At 41.4% G+C, this 9983-nt stretch overlaps 1 long non-coding RNA gene across 1 annotated transcript; it reads right to left on the bottom strand.

Moving 5' to 3' along the window:
- Window positions 1-1912: 1912 nt before the first annotated feature.
- LOC149322024 (uncharacterized) lies at window positions 1913-5621 on the bottom strand. Its single transcript, XR_016279608.1, has 3 exons — window positions 5567-5621; window positions 4185-4294; window positions 1913-2473 (listed from the first exon to the last, which is right to left on the bottom strand). It is a non-coding gene; the product is annotated as an uncharacterized LOC149322024 (long non-coding RNA).
- Window positions 5622-9983: the final 4362 nt, after the last annotated feature.

The following is a 9983-nucleotide window of genomic DNA, read 5'->3' on the forward strand; positions in this document are numbered from 1 at the left end:
GTTAGGCTTTGATGGAGAGCTCCTGCATGGCAGAAGAAGGCGGTTGGACTGGATCATGGCCTTCTCTGAGGTCTCTCCCAATTCTATAACTGAATGATAACAAAGCCAAGGAGGACATACTGCGTTCGAGAGGCTTGCAAGGCGGGTTAAGGCTAGTTCTGTCTGCAGAGGTCAAGCTGTCAACTTCGTTTTGATTTCTCAATATCCAGTCCAACCCGTTCTTCTGCCGTTCAGGAATACATAGGATATTAAGAGTTGGAAGGGACCCCAAAGGGGTGCCTTCTTCTACCCTGAAGGAAGACATGGGGTCCTAGAGATGGAAGGGACCCCCAAGGGCCATCCAGTCCAGCCCCTTCTTCTGCCATGCAGGAATACCTAGAGTCCTAGAGATGGAAGGGACCCCCAAGGGCCATTCAATCCAGCCCCTTCTTCTGCCATACAGGAATACATAGAGTGCTAGTCAGAAGGGACCCCAAAGGGCCATCCAGTCCAGCCCCTTCTTCTGCCATGCAGGAATACATAGAGTGCTAGAGATGGAAGGGATCCCCAAGGGCCATCCAATCCAGCCCCTTCTTCTGCCATGCAGGAATACATAGAGTCCTAGAGATGGAAGGGATCCCCAAGGGCCATCCAATCCAGCCCCTTCATCTGCCATGCAGGAATACATAGAGTGCTAGAGATGGAAGCGACCCCCAAGGGCCATCCAGTCCAGCCCCTTCTTCTGCCATGCAGAAATACATAGAGTGCTAGAGATGGAAGGGATCCCAAGGGCCATCCAGTTCAGCCCCTTCTTCTGCCACACAGGAATACATAGAGTCCTAGAGACGGAAGGGACCCCAAGGGCCTTCCAATCCAGCCCCTTCTTCTGCCATACAGTAATACATAGGATCCGAGAGAGGGAAGGGACCCCCAAGGGCCATCCAGTCCAGCACCTTCTTCCCCGCCATGCCAGAATACACAGAGCCCTGGAGATGGAAGGGATCCCCAAGGGCCATCCAGTCCAGCCCCTTCTTCTGACATGCTCGAATACGTAAAGTCCTAGAGAGGGAATGGAAACCCAAGGGCCGTCCAGTCCATCCCCTTCTTCTTCTGCACTGAAGGAATACATAGAGCCTGTGAGAGGGAAGAGACCCCCAAGGGCCTCTTAAGTTAAGGAGGGAGCAGCCTCTTTCTTCAGGCTAGCCCTGATGGAGCTGGGCCAGCCTATTCTCTCCCTCACAGGCCGAAAGTGACAGTTAAGGAGGGAGCAGCCTCTTTCTTTAGGCTAGTCCTGATGGAGCTGAGCCAGCCTATTCTCTCCCTCACAGGCTGAAAGATGACAGTTAAGGAGGGAGGAGCCTCTTTCTTCAGGCTAGCCCTGATGGAGCTGAGCCAGCCTATTCTCTCCTTCACAGGCCGAAAGATGTCTCATTCACAAGGTCACCTTGAGAATGGGTCAGCTTAAGGGCCGTTAACAACAACAACCAGCTCCGGGCACCTTATGTGTAAAGAAGAAAGTGTGTCTTAGTCTCACAGACCTGTGGAAGGAAATACATGATTTGCCACTGCTCCATGAAAAAAGAGCACACTTTGTGTCTGGAAGAACATCTCTCCTTAGCACACTCACAGTGTTTATTGTTTGGGACCATACATAATCTATTGTGTAAAGTGGTTATTTCTTCTAATTAAACATGTTTAGGATTGTAGCCAGACTCTACTGAGTTCAGCAGACATTTAAAAAGATATAGGACTGAAGTAATGTACTCAGTTGGATAGATCTCTTCCTGTGAAACTGATTTATGATGGGTTCTGAACAGATAAAAAGACGCAAGATTGCATACATTGCCAAGTTAACATATGAATTCCTTGTCACAGCATGTGATGATAGTCACAATTTTAAGGATTAGACAAATTCATAGAGCATTGGTTAATCAACAACACATCAGGACAGTTAAATGGAACAACTGCACCTCTGAGTGCAAATGCTGGAGGCAGGTAACAGGGAGGCTATTACTTTCCTGCCTTACTGGTGAGCTTCTCAAGGGGATCAAACTGATCCCTTGTGGACTCTGGACAGAGGGATGCTGAGGAAAACAGGTCACAGGATGAGAGGAAGAGAAACATGATTAATTCCCTTTTTGACATTTGACAGATTTAACCAAGTTTTTTCCTTCTTCCTTTGCTTCACTTCCAGATGGACTCAGCTGGAAGCAGACTGGTGGATGAGGTGGAAGTTGGTCAGGTCTGTCTGGTATGTTTTCTAACTGTTCACCAGTAACAATCATTATGACTGATTCTACTTGAAGATGCAGAAAAGTTTAATTGTGGCTGAAATGGGGAGCACAGGTCACAGACAACATGCCTGCTCTTTTCACAAATGGAAAGAATGTAACTTCTGCAGTGACGGATGGTCCACTTGTGTTCATAACCTGCAGCCACACATTCTACGTCATTTCCCTCATGCTCCTTTTGTGGTCTTCCTCCTTGCCAGTTTCTGAAAAGAAAGAGAACTTTCTGTCAGTGGCAAACTGATAGGGAACCCAGCAGACTGGATTCCTGCTGAGGATGGAGCAGCTGTGTTTGTTAGATTTGGATGCAGATTCAAAACATAAGAATGATATCCGGTGAAGCTAAGAATCAAGCTCTTGTTTACAAAGAATGCTTTCCTACAGAATCCGACTAAAAATGACAGATTTTATAGTGCAATCCATGCAACACAAGAAGGCATTCGTGACAACCACTGGCTTTTCTCCCATGCCTATTCTAGTTAGATGTGTTGGCAGCTGTGCACATGCAGCTAAAGAACAAAGTACTACTAATAATTTTAATGTTAATAAATTATTATTTTTAAAAAATCATAATTATTAAATTAATAAGAATTAATAAGAATGCTGTGGCCTTGGAGGGAAAGAAGAAGAGGCAGGCACAGCATCAGGAGCAGATGAAAGAACCAGTAGTATCTGCTGGATTTAATTAAAACTTATAAATACATAAAACTTTAATTTATATCCCGCTTTTTGTTACCACAATCAAAGCAGCGTACAACCTTTTAAAAAATACAATATATACAATTCCCTCCCCTAATGCCATTCCCTTTTCCCTGTGTGTAGATTGTGAGTCTGAGGACAGGGAGCTGTCAAATAAATAATTTGTAAGTTGATCTGGGAGCCTTTGTTAGCTAAAGAGGAAATAGTGAAGAAATGGGGCGACAGTCAGCTGTCCCAGGAAAGAATAAACTTTGTGCTCTGTGTGCTATGAGCCATTCAAAAGCTGGGGGAAACAGCGGAGGAGGATGCCCACTGCCTCTCAGAGGCAACAAGGAGCATTACTTCAAAGAAATATACCTCCATTATCTGCTTTGTCCACCAGTAAGCCAGACATGTGTCCCTTCTGCTGCTATTTTTTGTTATTAAACTATTTTAAAAGTTCAAAAGTACAAATATACCTCGGTGTCTGACAAAGAACCTCCTTTTAACAAAGTCCTTTTCTGTTCCTCTAGTCCTCTTTTCTTTCTCTATCTAGCTGGAAGTTTTTAAACAGCATTGGCATTTGGGAGAGTGGTGAAGGAGAACTGTAGATGGAGAAACAGAGATTTTCAGTTGCTGAGTTGTAGCAGTGTGTCTGCAGTAAACAGTATAACAAAGCTTGAGCTGCAAAAGAATAGGATACTCCCAGTGGTGTCACTAGGAGGTGACACCCAGATGGGCTTGTCTCCCACTGCAGGGTGAGAAGGGGCAAGTGTACCTCCTGACTTCACTGTAGTGGCTGCCTCTTTGTGAGGAGGAAGCCACCGCCATAGCAAAAAAGTGTGCCCTCCAAGCTTTGTCGCAGTGGTGGCTCCCTCCTGAGGAAGAGGGCATGGCAAAGAAGAGCAAGCATGTGAAGGATCCTAATATACCCTAGTATAAAATTGTGGCATTAGTAGTTTGAATGTTGGACTATGACTCAAGATCATTTTTTTCTTTGGCATGAAACCAACTGGATGACATTGGGTGAGTCACACACTCTCAGTCTCAGGGGAAGGCAATGGCAAACCTCCTCTCTGTCACCATAAGTTGGAAACAACTTGAAGGCACACAACAACAACAACAACAACAACAACAACAAATGGAAACAACAGGAACAAAATCTAGTACTTGTTTCAATCAGTGCAGACACGCCCTTACAACCTTAGCTGTAGAATGATAGTGAAGGATGCTACTCACTTGTAGGAGAGATTTTTCCCATCCACCCACCTCCATGCATTTTCAGCCTGTATGTAATGCAAGCCAATCCAAATGGTTCCTTTGTCTTTCATTTTACTTTTCAGAAAGGCCTAGGACAAATGGAAAACAACATGGCTTAGACCAAAGATCCTCAAGAAGCACAAGGCTGTGCATCCCACAAGGTTCCATCACTGAGGGAGTAACAGCAAGAATTAGAACAATAGGAACGCTGACAGTCCTTTTTTTAGAGGCTGAAAAGCCCTTTGATAAAATATAATCCTTTGATGTCAATATAATTCAGTTTTTGTCACAATGGGTAAACATTGTTGCCCTTGTAAGTTTTTGAAACAGGTTAGAATTCTTTGTTTGTTTCCAAGATAAAAATAATGATTTTTTTCCCTGTTCCATTTCCCCTTAAACGAGGCACCAGAAAGAGCTGTCTCCTCTTATATTTGACTTAGGTGTGGAAACTTTGGCAAAATAATATCCATGGCTTAGGACATGATTCTTTAGAAAAGGGTATGCAGCTATCTGGAATTGGGGACCCCAGGACTTGTGTGCCTTCAAGTCGTTTCTCACGTATGGCGAATTTAAGACTAACGTGTCATAGGGTTTTCTGGGGCTGTGAATATGTGACTGAGCCAAGGACACCCAGTGGGTTTCCATAGCTGAGCAGGGAATCAGACCTTGATTGCTAGAGTCCATGAATCTTTAAAGCATATGATCTTACTGTATCCAGTTAAAGCTTCTTTTTGTGAGGAGTTTGTTTATATTGAGCCAGAATGGTGTAATGGTTTGCTCACTGGACTTTGACTCTGGAGACCAAAGTTTGAATCCCTACTTGACCATGGAAACCCAGTGGGTGATCCTGGGCAAGTCACAATGTCTCAGCCTCAGAGGATGGCAATGGCAACCCCCCTCTGATGAAACATGCCTAGAAAACCGTGTGATAGGATCACCATAAGTTAGAAATGACTTGAAGGAATACAACACACAAACACTCACACATTTATATTAATTTTGTCCTGAATCACTCTTTGCATCTTTCAGATGGTCATGTGCTTTTAAATTATCCCTCCATAACTACCGGTCAGTAGAAATTGATTTTCTATATCCATAGTCCATCTTCATTCCATCCCATCCATGCTGGGAGGTTTAGAAAAGAAAAACAGCAAGACATTATTCTCCAAGCAAAATTTCAAGCCTACACTGGCTCACCTGAGCTGATATCTTGTCTGAATTTAGAGCTGTGTGGACCCCACAACTTTTTCTTTGGCCTTAGTAAGAGATCTCATAGCAGTATTAAGCTTCAAGAAAAACCGCACAAGCATTAATCTGTTCTGAAAACAGAATTATAATCACCTCAAAACTGTATCACTAACCTTTTCATGGGTTACTGGATTCCTAGAAAATGTGGGTATAGGATCTACATTCTTCTTTAATTTCAGCAAATGGTCTGGGATAAGACATAAAACTATTAATTATGCTCAGCCAGCATGCAGATATCCATCTTTATAAAGATGCAGGCAGTCATCTTTATAAAGAGCAGGAAGTCCTCTAGAAGAAAATGGTGAAAGGATGCTAAAGGTACTTCTAGACTTTAGATGTCATCTTCAGTTTTAAACTCTGCCATGTTTGCTATCATTTGTTCCTTCTGTTTTTTTCTTACCACAGCAAATCCACTAAGGAAGGGAAAATGGTGTAAATGCAAAATGTTTTTGGTTAGCAGTGCTAGGAGCCATCCGCGTGGAGTCATTTGCAGACAAAGGACCCTTTCACAATTATAGCACTATAATTCCACTTTAACTGTCATGGCAACATAGCAATTAATCCTAAAATTTGCAGTTTAGGGAGGGGCATTGGTTTGAGTATTGGACTACAACTCTGGAGACCAGGATTTGATTCCCAGCTTAGCCATCAAACCCTCTGGGTGACCCTGGGCAAGTCTCACTCTCTCAGTCTCAGGCTAGCAATGGGAAACTTCCTCTGAACAAATCTTGTCAAGAAAACCCCATGTTAGTTTCATCTTAGGGTTGCCACAAGACAAAAATTACTTGAAGGCACACAACAACAAGAATAATTAAGAATTCTCAGCCAGAAGTTTTTAGTGCTACAGCAAACCACAAATCACAATATTACATAGGATGTTGTCACGACGGTTAAAATAGAATCATAGTGCAAAAATTTTTCTTAAAATGGTCTTCAGAGAATTCAGAAAGACACAGGAAGGTGTGGTGATAGTAAAATAAGATTAAAAATACAGGAGAAAGGGAGCAATAAGACCACTGGGCTGCTGCCCCAAAAGATAATGCCCAGGAACTTGCCACCTTATTTTGTACATTATGTAGAATGGCTAAAGGTTCTTCAAGATTAAACTTGAGATCAAATCATGCAGGCCTTTATTGGAAGGTAGATTTTTTCTGAACACACAAAGCTGAGGGTGTCTGTCTGTAAGTACAGTGGTCCAACAATGAATGAATGAATGGATTTAATTCCTGCTTTTTCCCAAAATAGGAAGAGATGTCCTCTTGTGCCACACTCTCAACTATTCCATTTTCTGTTCTATAAGAGACCGGAAACACCCACCTGTTCCATTGCATGATCTATTACCATGAGATCAGCACCTTTTCTTTTGCACATGTATCTGCTTTCCTCCCACGTGTTTCCATTTTCTGAGGCATAATAGCATTTATCTTGGAATTCAGTCCAGTCATCTGGGCAAACTGGAATGCCTGCAAAATATGAAGACTTGAAAGAAGGCTACTCAGCATGAACAGAACATACACTACAGGTTTCACTGATGTATTTGCACCTGGAATCAGATAGTAGCTCGGATGGACATTCAGCTCATGAACAAACATAATCTAGTATGCCTTACCCTGTGTTTGTGCAGTGTTGCCACCCAAGTGTTTCCCTTTCACTAGACTAGCAGATAGACCAAGATCATTCCTGGACCTATAGTCCTTCATCTTTCATTACTTACATGGATGCTTCACAATATGTTTTGTTTCAGAATTCTTTTTGATAAAAATATTTCAAGGGAAGCTGACAAGCCATACATACATACATTCATTCATTCATTTATATTGAATTTATACCCTGCTTTTATATGTAATCAATAAGGTCAAAAGCTAAATGGAAAAGAAGAAGGTAAATGGAACAGAATGGGTATCCAAAAAAAGAGTTGTGCTTCTGAAGTGCACTTACATCTAAGGCATGCCATCACAAGAGCGGCTGTTGTCATGATCAAGGAAGAGAGCAGCACAATGCAGAATATGATGAAGGGTCTCCTTGGGAAGGATCTCCATTTGTCATCCTCAAATATATACAATTCTTCAAAAAAATTTAAAAAAAAGCACTGGTGAGTTGGGAATTTACAGGATGGTCATAATGGGGTTCCGTTTAAGTACCCATCAATCTCTATGAAGATTCATTTCCCCTCCCCTGAATAATGTAGAGAAATCTTAGCTAGCCAAAGTGCAGAGACACATACTAATATTCTATTTTATACATTATATTTTTAATAATTTTGTTCATAAAACAAAGATTGTGTACACTGAACCATCAGAAAGCAAAGATGTCACCGTCTCAGCCACCCATGTGGACAATTTTGGATTTTGAACTATTTCAGATTTTGGAATTCTGAATGACACTCAACCTGTACATGCTGAGAGACTGAAATGGAGGTTCCAAATTAGGTGGCAATTGTGCCATATTATACAGAGAGCATTTTTGCATTTGAATGGTTGGCAGAAGAAAGTCTTTGAAGACATCTTCCTGTGGTTTAAAGATATATAGTCATAGGATGAAGCAGCAACTGCCTATTAACATTTGATCTTTGGATACTAAACTGAGCAGGCAATCAATCACTTTCTCTATATCCCACCTTTTCCCCAAAGCTATATCTCAAGGCAGATTACAAGATTCCCCCATTAAAAAGGGGGGAGGAAGAGGAAATCACATCTAGCTCTAATATACAAAATTACAAAACATACCTACAAAATTCAAGATTAAAATAAAATTAAACTGTCTGTAGAATTAAAACTATTTAAAACAGTAAAACAGGCACAAACACAGGTCACTTCATTACACTATTCTCCACGGTAGTGAGAGATGCATTATATTTATATTTGAATTACAGTAATTATTTTAATATTTGCTCCTATAATAAAACATAATATGTTCAAATGTAAGTCAAATTTCTGTTCTTTTGTTATCCTTTTTTGGTAACCAATTTCCTTTTTTAGAATGAAATTCAAATGAAATGACCACTGGGGAGAAGATATTCCAAAGTACATCTGGAGTTCTACAAAACTTGATTTTCTCCATTTCTGCTGATATCCACTCCCTGGGCACAGGTGATACCTTTTGAACTACACAGATTTTGGGTGTATGCACACTTTTGAACTTTGGGAATGCAGACAAAGTTGATAACAATAATGTAGGTCACATATTTACTCCAAATGCACATGTAACCAGAATATCAATTATGTTATAGTTGGAGCAACCTATTTCAATGGGCAATAGGTAGGAGGAAAGGAAAAACTGATATTAAAAAGTGTGCTTGAATTCTACACCAAAACTTTAAATAGGATTGGTTTGTCGTAGCAGTGGAGCGTGGGTGCTATTTGTTTTTTTTGCTTTAGGCTTGGCTTGGCAAAGTTAAAGATCCAAAGGATTTCCTAATGCCTTTTGTGGAGTTGCATTAAGTCTTTCACCTGAATCTGCATTTAGTTCCTCTTCTGGTAGCGTCTTCATCCAAATGCCTGAAAATGGGATGTATTCATATTCCTGTTCAGCTGTGTTCACACAGCTCTGGTCCAAAGTCACTGGTTTGAGACATAAAAAAACATTCCTAAGGGATTGCCTGTCCACTTGGGATGCCAGCTTGTGACCCTTAAGACTGAATGGTCATTCTAAATACTGGAAATATGCATGCCCAGCTCTTTTACTCTTATAGAATATGGCAGTCCAATTGGAGACACAAAATGTAATTGAAAGAACTAAAATAAGAAGCAAAGCAGACAAACAACGTGGCAGTGCTTGCACCAATATCTCACATTTGTACCAAAGGTAATCATATCTTAATGTGGCCACGCTGAAACTATTGTAGTTTCTAGTATTTCATGAAATCTTCACAATAACTTTGAAATATTTCTTATCTCACTGGAAAATTTTGACTATGTGACTTAATGGGTGCAAAGGCTTCTAGAGAAATATGTTTCTCTCCTTTGATGTGGCCGTAATGTGGAGCACCAGAAGTAGAGTGGCTTTTTGAGACTTTCTTCTCATTTCCCTTCCCACACCTCCAATTGTTGTTGTCGTTTGCCTACAAGTTGTTTCCAACTTATGGCAACCCTAAAATGAACCTATCATAGGATTATCTGGGGCTGAGAGAATGGGAATTACCCAAGGTTACCCCATGGGTTTCCATGACTAAATGAGGAACTGAACCCTAGTCCTATGCTCAAACCACTACACCACCCTGGCTCTCTACACTTCCACATCTTCCATTACCTTTTTCCAAATGTTCCGATGTGGAGTGAACTTCCCAGGTATGAGATGATTTCTCTGATGCAGTGTCATTCTGGTATTCGTCACTGTGATAGCCTTCATTCTGGTAGTCCTCATTCTGGTAATCATCATCCATAACTGGGTGAGGCTGAGTGAAATAATCATCCTTGAGGCAGCTGATACTCTAGGACCGGATGCTTGTGCTCTCTTTTTATCATGATCAATTTTGCCTCTATCTAACAAGCCACAGAAGAATCAGGCAGATGTGTCACCCCTGATGTTTAG

Source organism: Sceloporus occidentalis, unplaced genomic scaffold, assembly GCF_023333645.1.
Source record: "Sceloporus occidentalis isolate IW3139 unplaced genomic scaffold, rSceOcc1.0.p SCAF_1, whole genome shotgun sequence".
Lineage (NCBI taxonomy): Eukaryota > Metazoa > Chordata > Lepidosauria > Squamata > Phrynosomatidae > Sceloporus > Sceloporus occidentalis.